The 6,285-nt window shown below is 35.5% G+C and overlaps 1 pseudogene; it reads left to right on the top strand.

Moving 5' to 3' along the window:
- Window positions 1-567: 567 nt before the first annotated feature.
- Window positions 568-4,613, top strand: LOC149159338 (endoplasmic reticulum chaperone BiP-like; annotated as a pseudogene).
- Window positions 4,614-6,285: the final 1,672 nt, after the last annotated feature.

The following is a 6,285-nucleotide window of genomic DNA, read 5'->3' as shown; positions in this document are numbered from 1 at the left end:
CGAGGTCACATGTTGAAATCTTATGGAGAGGGATTGAATATGGAAGTCACTTTGGGAGAACTAAAATTTCCAAAAGGTGTCCATGTTGAAATCTTATGTGGAGGGGTTGAGTATAGAAATCACTTTGAGAGAATTAAAATTTCCAAAAAAACATCTAGCTAGACCAAACCTCCTATAATTAGGCCGATAGGCCTTCCTATGCATCAACAATCGTCAACACTTTTATCCTGCTCTGTTGGATCAAGTGAAAGACTTTCAACCATTGATTTGAAGTGTCATCTGGCAAGCATGCACTGCACTTTGACTGCTTTTTCCAAATATTGGTTGTTGCCTTCTTTTCTGTTGTGCATTGAACCTGGCCCTGTTATGCAAAAACTTTGATCAGATTGCCCTTTATCATTGTAGGTAGGCCGTTCTTTCCCCTCATTTTGATTTAAATTCTGCCTCTTTGTTTGGAAAACCCTGACAATGAAGATGAAGATTGGAATTTGGAAAACCCTAAGCCAGTGCTAATTTCTCATTCGGCTCCTTTGTTAAGCGACCCACTGCCCAAGCCCGCAGCGACCAATGGGCAGCCATCTGAGATCAATCTATGGAAGCGGCGTTCTGTGGCGGCCCCTGGGCTTTGGATCTGAAAAGATCTTACCGACTCGAGATGAGAGGGCCTGCGACTTTATAAAAATAACGGTTTTCATCCATCCGGTATTCTGCTGCAAACAATTGTTTGAATTGTGCATATGGATCGAGTAATATCCAATATTTGAGATCATTGTGATCAGATGTTTACAACCAGGAGCTTGATGATTGCATCAATTTTGCTTTGTTAATAGTCAGTTTTTGTAAAATTCCTGTATTGTAGGGCTGGCATCGTTTGTCAGACGCCCCAAGTACCTGCGCCACCTGCAGATTTTCTTGGTATTTGTAATTTCAAAGGCCCGGATAGTTTTAGGGGTTAATATGGTTTTCTTGGTGCATATGTAACTACTAACGCTATTGTTTCAGAGGCACACTGTTCAATCATTGCCCTGCACTAGCTGTAAGAATTTGCGTATCAACAGTTCGATCTTTTCATTAAGCAACCAATGAATTTAATTCTGTGTTACGATTTTGTCCTGAATGTTGTGTGTTTTGGCTCTTCCGTATGGCTGTCGCAGTCACTACTTCGTTTGTGAAAACTGAATATTTATTTATTGCGATGTGCCAGTACCAGTAGACGTGATCCATGAGAATTAAAGTTTACAAGAGAAATGCCGCCAGTTGAGAGAAATCTTATTCATGGCTGCAAGTTGGTTCACAAAATCCAACCCAGATCTGGCCCGCTGCACAGTGGATCAATATCAGTGGCAGTATTCGGTAGGATTACAATAAAAAGATAAATTTAATTTTTAATGAATTAAAGATGAAATTATGTTTCGTGGGAAAAAGACAAATTAAATGTAAAATTTATGTTCGGCCATTTTTAAGCACGCTGATGTCACAATTTCGCCATGATTACAATTTCTGGCTGGATTTTAGTGAAAAATTCTTCAAGAAATTTGATGGTGTAATGTTTAATAATTTTTTAATGGAGTGCTTGAATAGATTTTTAATGATGAGTTTAGTATTATTAATAATTTCGTTATGATTATAATTTTTGGTTGGATTTTAGTGAAAAGATTTTCAAGAAATTCGATGGCGGAATGTTTAAATAATTTTTTAAATGATATTCAACATTATCAATAATTTTTGGGATACCCAAAATTAGGAAGCTTTATAGGAGTATTAAGTATTTTCAAATATTTCTATCAGATTTTATCAAAATCTTATTCCAATTTCTATTTTTTTCTCTGGCAAAAAAAACATCAAACTCTACTAAGTGCTAAGTATGATGAACTTATGCTAATTATAAATTTCGGAATATTTTAAAATTTAATAATAAGGAATGCCACAAGATTTAAACCCAAAATCTTTAGTTCTGTAAGACTTCATTCCACTGCCATCACCACTTGAACTATTGTAAGACTTTATTCCACTCTCATCGCCAGTTGAACTATTCCAGATAGACTTGACAACATTTTTTATTGCCTTAAAAATATAAATATATTTATATATTTAAAACATATTATTAAAAAAAAGCATTATTGTTCACTAGATCTTGAATGTGAAGTTACAGATTAAATTCAAAGTATATAATCTTGCCAAACTTATAAAAAAAATCATAATTAGGCCGATAGGCCTTCCTATGCATCAACAATCGTCAACACTTTTACCTTGCTCCTTTTCGATCAAGTGAGACACTTTCAACTGTTGATTTGAAGTGTCATCTGGCAAGCATGCACTGCACTTTCACTGCTTTTTCCAAATATCAGTTGAGTTGCTTTCTTTTCTGCTGTGCATTGAACCTGGCCCAGTTATGCAAAAACTCTGATCAGATTGCCATTTATCGTTGTAGGTATGTCGTTCTTTCCCCTTATTTTGGTTTAAATTTTGCTTCTTTGTTTTGAGCGATTGGAGTCATTTCCCCTGTTTCTTGCTGAATTTTGAGTTTTTCAAGGCATTCTTGTTTCCTCTAAAAATAAGGTTTCATTAAATTTACGCTTTTTGGTAGTGATTTTTGAGATGTTGGGGTAAGGGTTTGGTAGATTAAGACATGCAGACAAATGTGCTTTGTTTGATCTTTTCTGATCTATTCATAATTTTTTCAAAGGTTTTAAAACACATTGAGCTTCCTTTCGTTGTGTAGAAATATTATCCTTCAGATCCATATATTGTCTTCTAGGTTTTAAGTTAGTTTTTAGAAAAGGCGTTTTTGTAAGCATGTATGAATACCAGCTACACCTTGTAGATCTCATGGTTGACTGTTAAGTTTTCTTGCTTCTTTTGATGGAATATTGAGCTGCATTTTAAGTTTTTGGTAGACATTTTTTCTGTTGTTGTAGTTTTACAACATCGACATTTTTTCGACATCGTCTGAATGCATTAAAATTGGAAGGAGTCATCTCTTTGCTTCTATTACAGGAAGCCCTTTTTATTTTTTCCAAGTATAAATAAGATCGAGTCGAATATGACAACATTGTCTTGATGTAGATGGCCTACTAGAAGAATGATTGCTGGGTTTTTGAAATGTTTCCTCGTTATTCATGTTGTGCTGTCTACTTACGCCAAGTTTTATAATTTATTTGGTTTAACAAATATCTACTAATAATATATATGCCAGAAATTTGACCACGATAAACCTGCAATCGGTTAAAATATATATGCTAGAAACTTGACCATATAGGCATCCTTTCCCTGGTAACATATAGGCATTTTTTGATACTCTTCACGGGGAATTTAATTTTTCTCAGGATGCCTTCTTGCATCTTCGATTGCGAAGGAAGAAGCTGTGAAATTGGGAACAGTGATTGGTATAGACCTGGGAACTACTTACTCCTGTGTTCGGGTTTACAAGAATGGTCATGTGGAGGTTATTGCCAATGACCAAGGTAATCGTATTACCCCATCATGGGTGGTGTTCACGGAAAATGAGAGGTTGATTGGAGAGGCTGCCAAAAACCAGGCCACAGTCAATGCCAAACGAACCATCTTTGATGTCAAGAGACTCATTGGGAGAAAGTAAGTACTCTGATCTCTGATTTTCCCATTCATTAGACAATTATATTTATTGCAAGTCCAATTCTCGCCTTGATATTGAACCCACAAGGGTGCCAGTCATGAAATTGGCATGTTAAGTCAGGGGTCGAGCAACATTCTGGTTGGGGTCAGATCAGGATTTGATTTCTGCCCTGTCCAAACTTCAAGAAAATGATTTAAAACTTTTACTTGATGAGCACAATTAAATGAAAACATTTGTTTTATATAGGTTTGAAGACAAAGAAGTTCAGAAGGATATGAAACTGGTACCATACAAGATTGTGAACAAAGATGGGAAACCTTATATTCAAGTTCAGGTACGAGATGGAGAGACAAAGGTATTTAGCCCTGAGGAAATCAGTGCTATGATTTTGACTAGGCAAGACTATAAAGGATGTTGTGGTGACTGTCCCTGGTATGCTTTCTTTTCAACTTTTTTTTTTTTTTTTTATGAGGTTGTGGGTAACCAATTGTTGACTGCATTGTGACTATTAAATTGTGGGCTTGCGCAACTTATTTTACTAATGCACAACGCCAAGAAACGAAGGATGTTGGTGTTATTGCTGGATTGAATGTAGCTTGTATTATCAACGAACCCACAACTGCAGCAATAGCTTATGGCTTGGACAAGAAGGATGGAGAGAAAAATATTGTTGTTTTTGATCTTGGTGGTGGCACGTTTGATGTCAGCATTTTGACTATTGACAATGGAGTTTTTGAGGTTTTGGCTACAAACGGTGATACCCATCTTGGAGGTAATCTGTCTGAACTCCGTCTGGCAGTTTTACATTACGAATTTGAATACGTGCACGGTGGTTATCATTGACTTTTTTGGTTGCCTTTTCGAGCTTTGAACTTACCGGGATGTACACTAATATGTAGGTGAGGACTTTGACCAAAGGATAATGGAATATTTCATCAAATTGATCAGGAAAAAACATGGAAAGGATATTAGTAAGGATAGAAAAAATGAAATAAGACATTCAATGTGTTCCTTGTAATATAGATATAAACAAAACATCTAAAGAAAAGTAATTGCACAATGATCCAGTCCAAGAAAACAAGGTTTTCCACAAACCAATTAACTCTTCTAGACAAATTCGACAATTCCAATTTAATAATCCTATCGGCCTCTCTTTGTACCTTTTGGGACAATTGCTAGTCTTAACTGAACCAAACCTCCCACAATCTTAGTGATAACCATCCACACTATAAAAAAAAAATAATAAAAATAAAAATATTAATAATCATTAACATTAAAAACCACACTATTTCTTATATTAACCAATATAATTAACTTTTTTTTTTTATATATTCATTATAAATAAATATGAAAACTTCACCAAAACTAAAAAAGGATCGGTGAGTCTTCCGAAACTAAAAACGGAACGATGAAAGACTCACTATTTCTTGGATTTGATTTATTTGAATGATTGAATTAAAAAGAATATGTCCCACACCCCAATATTTTTTTATTTTTTATTTAATTTAATTTACCATGTAACTAGGGTTATGACAAAAGTATAAATTTTCATGCTTTACTTTTACCCTAAGATGGATATTGTTAATAGGCCATGATTATAATCTTATGTACCATATGATTACACACTTGGGCGACAACCCAAGGTTTGGGAAATTTGGAAAACTTTGAGTATACAATAAAATGTAATCTTGTTACATGGCAAAGTACATATTATTGTTTGGTCCTTGGTTAATTTTTGTTTATATGCTTCATGGGTTCTCGCGTTATGAAATATAATAAAGTGCTAGCTTTGAACATTCTGGAATTTGCCCTTGGCCATCCACTTGGCATCTTAGGTCCTTAGGATATGAGGAGAAATATATGGTTTTCTGGACTTTGGTGGTAATCAACGGTGGTGAACAGATAGAGAGGTTAGAGGGTAATGACCCTCCTCCTCCTGCGCTGCGTGACGTACATTTGCCTCACTTTCTTTGATGGGTTACCTTCTCTGCAACTCTAATTAGATCCTTATGTTACCCTAGGGCCATTACAGGAAGGAGTCCTCCTAGCGAAGTCGTAAATGTTTAATATCTTCACTGATGCGTCATTGACTCTACAAGCTGCATTGAGATAGGGATTCTAGGGAGCATGTCATTCTTCAACTGGTAAGCCTTACCCATCATGCTTTGTACACTTTTATACTAGAAGCTTCCTTACCAATATCCAAAAAAGGCTCATCTTAGGTCTTCTTGTTCAGCCACAAGGTACGGTGGGAGTCTTTGTTTTATGATGTTGAAAAAATGCAACATGAAAAGTCCTAGTTTAATTTGTCGTTGAATTAAATTAGGAATTAAATTATAATTCTAATTCTCATAGCAACTTGTAATAGTTAACTAAGTTAAGTTGACTTAGTTGGCTTGGTAAATTCCAGTTGGGAGTCTATTTAGAGCCATCTAGAGTGATCCCTAAATTTTATGGGCCTAGCTTGAGATCTAATTGAGTTGTAATTATTTAATTCAGTTTAAGTGAGCTAAATTAAGTTAAACTGGTTCCAACTCATGGAGGAAGTAGTGGGAGATCCAGTAGTGGGGTGTAGCCAACACTGCTAAGCCAGTAAACTGAAGATTCACTCATAATTAACTCATGCATGTCAGATCAGAGAAAAACCGAGTTGAGATTAGAGTTCCGCGACAGTGTGCTATCAATTGTAA

Source organism: Pinus tabuliformis, chromosome 5_2 (assembly GCF_031772625.1).
Source record: "Pinus tabuliformis cultivar Carrire ecotype Pingquan chromosome 5_2, CPIR1, whole genome shotgun sequence".
Lineage (NCBI taxonomy): Eukaryota > Viridiplantae > Streptophyta > Pinopsida > Pinales > Pinaceae > Pinus > Pinus tabuliformis.
Note: the sequence above shows the minus strand (reverse complement) of the source record. Positions and strands in the feature narration are given on the sequence as shown.